This window comes from Brienomyrus brachyistius, chromosome 5 (assembly GCF_023856365.1).
Source record: "Brienomyrus brachyistius isolate T26 chromosome 5, BBRACH_0.4, whole genome shotgun sequence".
NCBI lineage: Eukaryota > Metazoa > Chordata > Actinopteri > Osteoglossiformes > Mormyridae > Brienomyrus > Brienomyrus brachyistius.
The window spans coordinates 6,432,910-6,445,471 of record NC_064537.1 but is presented as its reverse complement, the minus strand read 5'-3'; the positions used below and the strand labels follow the sequence as shown (position 1 = coordinate 6,445,471).

At 44.3% G+C, this 12,562-nt stretch overlaps 1 long non-coding RNA gene across 1 annotated transcript; it reads right to left on the bottom strand.

The window, feature by feature from the left end:
• Positions 1-1,351: 1,351 nt before the first annotated feature.
• On the bottom strand, positions 1,352-12,146 carry LOC125741993 (uncharacterized). Its single transcript, XR_007397961.1, has 2 exons — positions 11,968-12,146; positions 1,352-2,033 (listed from the first exon to the last, which is right to left on the bottom strand). It is a non-coding gene; the product is annotated as an uncharacterized LOC125741993 (long non-coding RNA).
• Positions 12,147-12,562: the final 416 nt, after the last annotated feature.

The following is a 12,562-nucleotide window of genomic DNA, read 5'->3' as shown; positions in this document are numbered from 1 at the left end:
ATAAAACGAAATGGGTCGCCATTTCCATAATGTTATAGCACCTTCTAAACCAGATATTTCGGAGGTCCGTGGTGCATTGCCAACCTATATATTTTTTAGATAATTTATGAGATATTGTTTAAACAGTCCGATCGTCTTAAAAAACTCATGTTGCATTTTGAGTTATATGCACGTATGGAATGCAATCCAGCAGGTCAGGTATCGTGAACGAAACGCTTAAATTTGAAATTTCTCAAATTGGTTCACCCCCCCCCCAGCATACGCACGCAAAATTCGGTCAAATTTTTAGACCCCTTCCCCTTTCGTGCGTACGTAATAAAGTATGGCCCCTTGCCTTTAAACTTTAATAGAATGAAAATACATTACATGTATTCATATTGTATTTTTAATTACGTTTAAGGAATAAAACAAAAGGGACGAATGTAAGATACACGTCCAGCGGGGACCCGTCCGGCCGCAGCCATGTAGTGTTAGTAGGCGGCACAAGCGCCACGGCGTATTTTAAAAGCACCAAAATGTTTTATAGAACTTTAGCGTTATTTTAAAAGAAAAGCAGGCGGAATTTAAACAAGTACAAACATGCCCGAAAGAAGCAAAAGAGCAAATGCCGAGTTTAAACAAGCACAAGTGAAACCAACATACAGCACGTCGTTTTAAAAGAAAGCACTTACTCGTTACATTTAATCAACATGCTTAAAGAATAAGAAGAAAAACTTTAGCGGTATTTACCAGTGTTAGGTTGAAGAAAGCATTTTAACAGCAAACTTTAATAGGCCAAAAGGCTAAATGACCGAGTCCCAGAGCTCGGCCATAATCGGCAGGTCTGTTTGAACAATGCGGTCAAATGATAGACCGAAGTGGCCAGCCCGTTTCAAAATGGCGACACCAGCGGAGCGCCTGTTATTTCAAATAAACCCCTATAACCATAACGTTTTTTAAGTAATGAAGCACTTTTCTGCCAATGTGAACAATAAAGTAAAACGCTCGAAGCATTTCAATAATCAAGAAATAACGCGGGTAATGCGCGCATGCGCTCTCCTCTCTGGCTCGCTCTCATGTAGCGCATGCTCATAGAGCCACACAGTATTTTCTTTAAAGAGCCGACTCTCTTGCGTTAATTTATTTAAACAAGAATTAATAGGTTTATTTCCTTGATTGTTTTCTTTTAAAATAACGCTAAAGTTTCTCTTGAAAACATTTCGGTGCTTTCTTGTGGTGCCCAAAGCACAGAATACCCACACTGCTCTGACTACGCCACCTCCTGGTAAGGGCAGGAGGAACTGCTAATGTTCCTTCTGTAACGTGGCTAAGTTCGAACCCTCCCCGCAAAGGACAATAACAAAGAGGCATGTAAAAATAAAACCCAATCCACTTTATTACAAATATCTAAAAACTATTAGACAAAGAAGGTTGCTGGGGGGGTAGGGTTGGGGGGCGGCTGACTATCCTCCAGATAGTAAGGTCAGATCGGCACGCGCAGCTCTCAGCTCAGGAGGCCCCTGGTGACAAAGAAAAGAGCAAAACCACAGCATGCAACACGACAAACACTACACACAACAGTACAGTGTCCGCTCAGTGTGGCACCCCAACAGTAGAGAGCAAAAGCCTGTGCGGATCCGACCTTATACAGAAAGATCCCATGTACAAACATAAGGGGAGGGTAGCGGCCGATGTCCACCGCCCAAAATACAATACTAAAATTAGTTACAACTTAGCCCATAGCAACAACCAGGGCACTAAAAAGAAAACCAAAAGCCTATCAAATAAGCCTAAAACAGCAGCTACTCTGGTCCTTTGCAGGAATGCTTAATGCCCTCGCAGCACAGCAATACCAAAAGGAAGCGTTCCAATACTACAGGTACAAAGAAACAATCAACAAAGAAACATAGACCCTTTTAAATCCCACAGTATAACCCAAGTTACCAGAGCCTCAATGTCTGTAGTCCAGCAGCCCGTAGGGGATCACGTCAAATGATAAAATTCCAGTCACCTCCGCGTCCTCCATGAAGAGTTACATGCTGCTAGCAGTCACCCTGGTAAAATTAAAATTAAACATTCAAGTTCTCAAACAAACCCTCTCCTCTTTTCCTTACCCACAGGGAAGAAGAACCCATCCCATGTCCAGTTGTAAAACACAGCAGCAAGAGAATGAGATTCCATCTTGGCAGCCTTTTATAACTTCCTGGTAGGTCATATGACCTGGCTCAAGTGGTTGCCAATATGGTGTAATTACCAGTGCCGCGCAACTACTCCTACCAGCCCGTTCAGATCCCCACATTCTTTTAAAATACGCTGTGGCGCTTGTGCCTACTCCTAACAGCCCGTGCCTGCGGCCGGACGGGCCCCGCTGGACGTGTATGCACTAGCTTGCATTCATCCTGCCATATGTTTTATTATTCCTTGAAAACGTAATTAAAAATAACACAAATAAATACATGTAATGTATTTTTATTCTATTAAAGTTTAACGGCAACCCTTATCACCCAAACCATATGGCCCCCTATCGGCAATGTATGGTATATGGAGATAACCCCTCGACCAATCAGAATAAGGGATACGCTCCCCTTCCCGCTTATGATGTCATAATTCATAAAAATAATGACGTCCAAATTTAAACTCCGCCCATCTATCACAGACTATTTTTTTAAGTATAAATTATTTAAAAATACGATCATCCATCCATCCATTTTCCAAACCGCTTATCCTATTGGGTCGTGGGGGGTCCGGAGGCTATCCCAGAAGCAATGGGCACAAGGCAGGGAACAACCCAGGATGGGATGTCAGCCCATCGCAGGGCACACTCACACACCATGTGACCCCGGTGGAGACTCGAACCCAGGTCCCAGAGATGTGAGGCAAAAGAGCTAACCACTGCACCACCTCCTAAAAACACATATATACACAATAATTCAAATAAGTGCAAAGTACAACCTATGTTTAAATAAACTGCAATAAATCAATTTGTGAAATCGCCCAGCCGCCGTGAAGAAGTAGTGAGCGGAAATACTTATCTACTCATGCACAGTCCAGTTCGGGTTTCCGGTCTAAACTGGGTCGTGACGTGTGCAAACGAAGGCATAACAGTGAGGCATGTGTAAGCTGTCAGTAAAGTAAAACCTACCCGTAAATTAAAGATTGTATTAACTGTGATTCATTTGCTCTTTATTTAACGTTTAATAAGAAACCCAACAGGAATGGAATATGACACTCTTATAAGGTTATGGCCACCTCCCCAAAGACAGTCGGCCACAAATTACTTAGAAGTAAGTCAGTTACTACTGAAGTACAATTCATGGACAAATATAGTCACTGCTTTAGATAAATGATGCATCATGATATTTTATGATGAACAGATGAGCATATATTGTGCATTTCACCTTCAGTAATTCCTTCAGTAGCTCACAAAGGGTTACAGAACAAACACAGTAACAAATATAGTAACAGCTTGAGATGCCTCACGATATATTAATGATGCAAACATCAGATCAGTATTTCACTCGTCTTATTCATTAACGATGAACAAACATGAGATCCTTGTGTAACTGAGATGTATATTGTGGTTAATTAATACATCAGTAATAGCATAATACTATATTATTTGTGCCCCCTCAAATAAAGTGTTACCAAAAACTATAATTAGTTAGAACTGCTACTGTGTATTTTGAAAGTGTCATATTTTCAGAATAATATCAAACCCAATCCCAGGTGTTCTCTTCCAGAATTTTTTATTCATCTCACCAATTTGCGTGTTTCACCATTAGGTATTGTGGCAGCATTCTCTAAAATGAAGATGGAACAGGAGAGAGTCAGAAATAAGGGTGATGGAAAGATCCATGAGGATGACGAAAGAGGAGTAGAAGTGACGACTCACATCTTTTATTCAACGAAGAGCAGGCCTGCAGATTTAAGCATGGTGAGAGCCACGTTTGCACGCCAAGGTCATCTGCGATTCTTAGTGATGTCAGACTTCTTTGCAGAAGTAGTGAAAAGAAATCCTTCACAAGTAATTGGAGCCTCTGATTGGTTGGCAAAGCTGCAGTCGGGAGGGGTTGGTTTCCACGTTATGATGGGATGTAAAAAGGAAACTTGGCAGGCATAGGGCTCGCTGTCACTCCAACTCTGGCTCGCCATGCCAAGATCACATCCGCCACCAGCTTCACCAGGGGATTAAAGCCCAGCTTGTGAGCCCTTCCTGATCCACTGGAGCTCAGTCTGCCATCCCTGGAGGAACTTTCCTTGAGAACGTTTGCCCCCATCCTGGCTATTTCAGCTCAGAAAGTGACCCAGCAGTCCGCATCATTATGGCACATTCATTGTAAGCTGATGGCTGTTTCCAAGGGGAACTTAAAAGCACAGGTCTAACAGGAATAGCAGAATACGGCTGCCATCAAACGCAGGCTTCGGTTTGCATCAAATGATCCAAATTTGCTATCTGCAGGCATTGGAACCTATATACATCACACTGCAAGGACATTTTAAAAATCAGGTCTAAAATGACCTCATTCTATACCACAGTTGGCTTTCAATAAAGAAAATTCACCTGGTCCACCTTAGGAGTGACGGAGCAGAGCGAGTGAAGTATGTTTTCACACTCTGAAGCATTACGCTTCATTAGTATGTAGTGTAGCGCGGACTGTAATCACTGCAGGAAATTACAGCACAGAAAAAGTTTGCTGGGGATACGGTAATGAAGGCAAACCATGACTGGGTGACACACACACAAGCGAACATCATTCCTGCTACCACGAATCAGTAACAAAAGTGATAAGCATGGCCGTCTGACTCGGAAGGCAGGACACTGGGGCTGAATGGCTGTTTGCTGCCAGTACTGGCGCTGAATGTCATCCTCTGGGTATTTTTGTAAAATGCTGGAAAATTTGATTGCAAATCCCTAAATATGCCCTATAAAATCCTGATGTTTGTATCTTTTCATTGTAATATTCCTATCTCACCTCCATTAAATGTACCCAAACACTGATACCCAACCCCATACCCCTCCTTGCTGTGACCCATCACCTGGCGGCTGGTTCTTTGGTTAAACTGGCCTTCCTACATTACAGAAACCTACAGCAGCAATATTCTAGGTGTAATATAATAGTAAACAAACGAAAACCTAGAACAACTGGCAATGTTCCCCTTTTATCCATTACGTAACAGTCACTGGGCTGCATAGAAGGATTCAGTGACCCATGTTTGCTGCCTTTTCAACTGAATATCAGAACATCTTCCAGCAATTCGTCAGCTTCTCGACTTCATAGTCTTTCGAAATTGTCGTACAATTCCAAGAAATGTGTAAAGCTTCTGAAAAACCCTATTACCTACCTGAGTGTGTAATGACCCTCTGTCCCCTTTCCTTGATGGAATGGTACTCTCCCCGTAAGTCAATAGGAGCCGTCTAAAGCCAGCATACTGTTATTGCTCAAGGCCACATCATATGCTCCAAAACCGAATAACCTAAAGAGATAATCCTGCCTGCAGAAGGATGTGATCTTAGCCACAGCTCATTAGACGAGGAGAACCTCATTAAGATTCGGTGCCCTGTTCCAATGTGTGCTGTAAAGACCTTAGTCTGAAAGTCATATCACCGTGGATAGGTAACTATAGGAATGCACTTTCCTTATGCTACTAGTAGCCTAGAAATAAGAAGATCTATCAGAATTTGATGAACTTGTCTTCAAAGTTGAGTCATCAGTCAACTATGTTTGTTAACACATCAATGATGTGTTAATGATGTGGTCTGAAATGGACTCGACCGCATGGCCTCCACAGTCACGTAAATAAGCAGAAAATCAGCCACCACTATTCCAGCACCCTCAAAATATTCCCACTTTGGTTAACAAAACATCAAAATGCCCTGAGAGAAATGCTGGTGTCAGAGGTTAGGTAGGGATGGAGACAGAGCGTGGAGTCGGTGTACAGCAGAGATAAAATGCGGGTTAAATGTTCTTTCCACACGGCTTCGAAAAGCTAAAAATCTATCACCTGCCATTTTTACATTGCCTTTGTTTCCAGCTTCGGTTGACTCATTTACCATAATACCACCAGTTTGTCTACTTTCAGCTTTACTGAGAGTTATTTTAATGATGTTTTTCCGAACCTTGGTAATAAGCCAAACATTTGCAGGGGAGCAAGCTTATTACATTTTAGGACATGGTGTCCTGAACATTTCTGTTAACCGAATAGAGCGAGTTACAGGACAGCCTTTAAACAGCCACCGTTATTCACGCTCAGCGGCCGTCCTGCTGGGAAGCCGAGCAGCTTCCTGTCTTCTGGCCCCAGTATGCTAATGAAAGATGCTCTTTTTCTATTTGAAAAAGCTCATAATCACACCTTTAAGAGCACTAATAATAAAAATATCCATCTGTCTGCCCGTCCGTATTCACCAGTCCCTACCCACTACAGTTACAGGGAGACGGCTCCTTTGGCTGTGGGCCAGTAACTTGCAGAAGAGCTTGCAGTCCATTTATGGATTCCCAGCACCATCCACACAAGCACAGCTGTGCTGTCACTGCCTGCCAGTGACGACTCAGAACAAGCCCCAGGGACCTCCGCCGCTATCTGTCAATCAGCCGTCAGCTCCAGCGAGAATGTCCACACCTTGTGCCTCCTTTGAAAGGCAAACTGAGCCAGGCTTTCTGACCAATCAGGGTCTCCCTGGGGCACCCACCACCAGCAGGTATGCAGGCTGTCAGTGTTGTTTTCCCAATGTTCTGTAGTCGTCGAGTCTATAGGCTGCACCATCGGATGCAAACGGAGAGCAGCTGAACAACAGGACGGCTCTACACTCAACACATACTTCCGACTACCAGAGAAACATCCTGTTTCAAAGGTGTCCAGACCTTCGGAGTGCTGAAAATGAATGGAGATTTTGTGATGAACGCTCAGAAAATCAGTGATGCGTTGCATCCTGAATAACTTCAGATTTAAATGATGATTTTTGTCTCAAACAATAGCAGATGAAGGGACATGGGGTGTAGCTGAGCCCTAAAACAAGCCCGACAAAAGGATTTTGCGGGGTGATTTAGAGCCAGGCTCCTGTGATTAAATCTGGGAGAAGGACCTGTCACGGCCATGAAACAAATGTCACTGTGTTACAGAAACAAATTTGCTGGCTTCTGAAACATGCTGTGCAGCAACAGGAGCAAACATGGCAGCTCAGATCCCTTCAGAGCCGCATCCGAAAGGCTCAAGACCGTTTCATTTACATTTTTATTTAAACCAGATACAGCAAAACTAGAACGGTACACTGACTGCAGAAATGCGGACACACCACAATTTTTCACAAACAGAGCCGGGGTACTGTACTGTGGTTACTTTGGTTACTTTGGAAGAGGTCCTGTACTGGGATTTGGCCAGTTTGAATGAGGAGCTACACTGGGGTTTGACCAGTTTGAAGGGGGAGCTACACTGGGGTTTGACCAGTTTGAAGGGGGAGCGACACTGGGGTTTGTCCAGTTTGAAGGAGGAGCGACACTGGGGTTTGGCCAGTTTGAAGGAGGAGCGACATTGGGGTTTGGCCAGTTTGAAGGAGGAGCGACATTGGGGTTTGGCCAGTTTGAAGGAGGAGCGACACTGGGGTTTGGCCAGTTTGAAGGAGGAGCGACACTGGGGTTTGGCCAGTTTGAAGGAGGAGCTACACTGGGGTTTGGCCAGTTTGAAGGAGGAGCTACACTGGGGTTTGGCCAGTTTGAAGGAGGAGCGACACTGGGGTTTGGCCAGTTTGAAGGAGGAGCGACACTGGGGTTTGGCCAGTTTGAAGGAGGAGCGACACTGGGGTTTGGCCAGTTTGAAGGAGGAGCGACACTGGGGTTTGGCCAGTTTGAAGGAGGAGCTACACTGGGGTTTGGCCAGTTTGAAGGAGGAGCGACACTGGGGTTTGGCCAGTTTGAAGGAGGAGCGACACTGGGGTTTGGCCAGTTTGAAGGAGGAGCTACATTGAGGTTTGACCAGTTTGAAAGAGGAGCTACACTGGGGTTTGGCCAGTTTGAAGGGGGAGCTACACTGGGGTTTGGCCAGTTTGAAGGAGGAGCTACACTGGGGTTTGGTCAGTTTGAAGGAGGTGTAGGACTAGGATTTGAAGGGTACAGCCTGGAGTTCGTTCTGACTAAAAATCTCATGAAGAAGCTCAGCTAGATTTGTCTTGTGCAGTTGAGGGCTTCTGCAACTTCTTCTCTTTGTCACCTAACCTCCATAAATAAGTAAATTCATGGAGCCCAGGATTGTTGTTGGCTGTGCTTGTGTGCTTTGTAATAGGTAATCTATAGAACTGAATTGATATCCAAATGGATGAACCCTAAAACAGACCAGCAGCCCACCCAGGGAGTCTCTCTGCACTTCCAGAAGTAACTAAGCATATCAGAGAGTGAATCATAAAGAATTTGCATTCTTTACTGATACTATAAAAGACATGGCACATTTGTTTTAGGAATTTTTGCAGCTGCAACAGTTGACAATTGCTTTTAAAATCTGTTTTTAAAATAGGATTCTGTAACAGTCTTGGATGAAAATAAAAAGTCTGAGCAAATTGCCACATGGATTGTTCAGTGTGCACAGACAGCAGCCATGTGAGAAGCAAGCGTCTGGAGGAGAGCGCCCAGCTTCCGGAAAAAGCCGTCCCGGTGAGATGCCAATTCTGCTGCGGCTGCTCCTATCCCACCCTCACTCCTGTGCTCCTAAATCTGAGTCTTTAGGTTTTCATCTTTCCTGACTAGTCCAGTGGGAGGGGCTTTACGTTCTGACATCAGCCGAAACCACATGGCCATGATGTAGCGTATTAGCTGCATCATTATTATGAATCATTAACAGTGCAGCCATTATGAGAAATTTGCAGACCTCATTTGACCAATCACATGCTTTTGGGGACGAAGCTGCATTACAGGGAGCTAATTCAGCTCAAATTGGGGGTGACAGGAACCCCACTCCACCCATTACTATTATAAGGATTCAACCTTGGTGCGGTATCACGAGGTAAACTGCCCAGCATCTTTTCAAGTCAAAATGTGTCAGTACAACATTTTCCATGTGACGCAGAAGTCTACGTGACACAAAGTTTGTGAGGGACCGCAGAGAAACGTCAGCGTGACCTAATCACTCATCGAAACAGTAGCGTTAAAATGCCCATATCAAACGAACTGGGGCGACGCAAAATGAAATATCACTGCAGCTTCGCTTCATTGTTTCACACTGTCCCATTAGGAGCAGATGTCGTGTGCAGCCTGCAGCTGTACTGTATTTAGTGTGTAGCGTCTTTTCTGGATGTAGCTTAATAATAAGTTTGCTTCTTTTAAAAACGAAAAAGACAGATGCTCTTATCATTCACATGACGACGAGCAGGCCAGGGAATATAAAATCCCTCCCCCCACTCTAACTCCAGGGTCATCTTCTGCTGATGATCGTCCTGGATTGCCTCAGCATGCTTGAAGCCCCTGTAGGATCACACATGCACATATCACAAAGCTTAAATTCCAGGTGGCCTGAGACAAGGCCTACCCTGGTACGAGAGGCACACGTTGGCCAAGGCCTCAAAGGGGGTTCGTGACCCCACACACAGACACACTTAAACACACACAGATAACAAGGGAGGCCAGCACTCCAACTTTTATTGCTCAAAGTTTTAACGACCTACAGACAGCAGAGTGGACCTCAAGGACAGGGGTCCCTCGACTTGGCACACAACCCCCTCCCCAGACATCCTGTCTTACATACCACTCACCCAACACCCTAAAGAAAGTTTCTTTTAAATTTGCCTGTTGTATATCTGTATATTTATTTACTCATGACTACTAGTCTCAATATACAGATAGGTTATGTTTGTAATGTGTCCTAACTTTCACAGATTCTTTTTCCTTGACTGACAAACCTTCGTCCCCCTTTTCTTTTCCACATTCCTCAGCAGTCCTTATCTGATCTTTGTATTCTACCATGCCTAAAGGTAAGATGTGCTGTTGGAATGTGAATATATCATATAATGTCTGTATAAAGGGTAACCTCTGATTGAGGTGCAACCTAGACCACCTGGACCAGATACTGGTGTGAGTAATATAACATAATGACATAATATAAGTAATCATTAATTAATCATTACAGATGGTATTCGGTGTGAATCGCTAGGCTGGTACGGCATGTTTGGTATCAAACCGATGGAAAATCACTCCAGTTTCCAAATCTGGTCAGTGGTCACCACGAAAGTGAATATATCAAAAGTTACACCAGCCTAACGAAAATCATCAATACAAGGGAAATCAGTCTGGTCATGAATCTCAAAAGGACTGATAGAGACCCCCTTCTGAAAGCCGCCAAATGGATGGTCAGCCATTGGTCCAGGAGTGGAATTCCTGGTCACTCCTATTCACGAACTTTACACTATAAAACCTGGTACCTCCGAACAAAGCCAGGAGAGGAGAAACAGAAGGGAGGAGAAAACAAAAGACCATCAGCCCAAACAGAGGCAGAGAACACCGGCCCAAGAGAAGAGAAGCCCACAATAAGCCCTCCTGAAGCCTGCCAGTGAAGGCCCAGCTGGACAGAGAACTGCAACCAAGCCCAAGATTCACCAGGAGAGAGAATCAGAGGGGCTCCACTCCAACAACCGCTGCAAACACCGCGCCTCCCTGAGTGGCATCACCCATCAGCTCATCAGCCACTGCAAACAACTGCCAAGAGCCCCCCCCCCCCCCCCCCTTTCCTGCAGCCAAATAAACCAACTTCCTTTCATTTCTAACAAGCTAAACTGTCCTATTCACCTGCTGTATTACTTTAGGGTCGTGTTTCCACAAACTGCTTGCTTTGCAGAACAGTTTTTCCCTTTTTAAGTTACTCGTTTTAAAATCTGGGCATTGCATTTTCATGATTACATTGTTTGTGTCTATTCCGTTATTTCATGTTTATTGTTTGTTAGGTGTAATGTCTGTCTTATGTTAGTTGTAGGAACAAATGCATGTCTTTTACACAACATCAGTCTCCATCATTCAGTGCTCAACAATAGTACCTGCCTCTGTGCGATCTGGCTACTACGCTCTGAAACCTCAAACTCGCCTGAAATATCGCGAGACTCTCTCTCATCGGCCGTGAGGGGAGCTTCGCTACCGAGCATTTACATTACCTGCTGACGCAGCTCGCTGGACCAGCCTTCTAACCCAGGTTATTGAGCGATACTGGTTATTAATTAATCCCATTTAAGTCTCACATTAACAGATTCACGGGGATTCACAATTGAGTTTGGAGGAGCCGATCATTCGGCATAACAATTGGTTAATAATCAGCATTAAATAATAATTAAGTTAATTAATTTCAAAACATATTGGTGGAGATATTAAAATTTACCTGAACTAATAATTCCTACATTTATTGGTGAAGAATGCGGGCACAAGCTTTAAACTTATTGTGAGCACACAATTTTAACTTTTTATGATCGAACGTACAGTTGAATAAGCGCTACTGTTAACTGGTTGCAAAAGTTGAGGATCAATCGCACTCTGTGCAATCTGAAGGCATTTAAGCGGGATCATACGGGCTTATTATAGTTATTTTATTTCTGTTATTAGTAGTTATATTATTTTGTTTTATTTTTGGTTATTTTATTTTAGTTTATTTCGTTTTAAACTGCAGTAAACCTTAACCCTATATCTGACGAGATTCTCAGATATAGCGCGTTGTTTCTAGGATCGACTCGGACGAGTTTCTCCGTTTCTATATATCCTGGCAGAGATCTCTCTATTAGCGAACAGGAATTCTTGTTACGAGGTTCTAACCTGAATTCTGTTGCGCTTGGACTCCCTGAGATAAGACCGATAGCTCAGCTACCGATCAGGATCTTACTCATCTGTGTGTGCCTGCTTTAGACAAAGTAAGTTTAACACCACTTTCGCCGTGAGCCAAGTGTGTGTGTCATTTAGAAATTGGGAGTCTCCTATGCTTGCGACCCGCCGTGGTTTAAGCACCATTTGCGACGAGATACAGTGCACTCACCATTTAGATCCGTCGCCGTAACGCGAGCGCTGTCTCGCTTCAGTAATTGTTTTAAGGGGGTAAACTGCGCAGAAGAAGGCTGCAAGCGGCATGCACATGCATTAAAAGTCACTCATCTAGCGTCGGCAACCGCCTAGCTATATCTTTGGTTACGCGTGCAGTCAGCGAACGCCACTCTAACCACTTAGAGGTCAGAGCCCTGAAGGCCTGCTTGACGCCATTTGTTTTGTTACCCCTTAGGCTCACTTGCCTGGGACCCCCCCCCCCACAGAAGGAGCAACGCCCCATTGAGCCTCTAGTGCTCAGGCGTAGAACTACCACTCTTTCGAAATCGCGCCTCTAGTGGTCAGGCGTAGAACTACCACTTTTTCGAAATCGCGCCTCTAGTGGTCAGGTGTAGAACTACCACTCCATTTCGAAATCGCGCCTCTAGTGGTCAGCCGTAGAACTACCACTCCATTTCGAAATCGCGCCTCTAGTGGTCAGCCGTAGAACTACCACTCTTTCGAAATCGCGCCTCTAGTGGTCAGCCGGAGAACTACCACTCTTTCGAAATCGCGCCTCTAGTGGTCAGGCATAGAACTACCACTCTTTC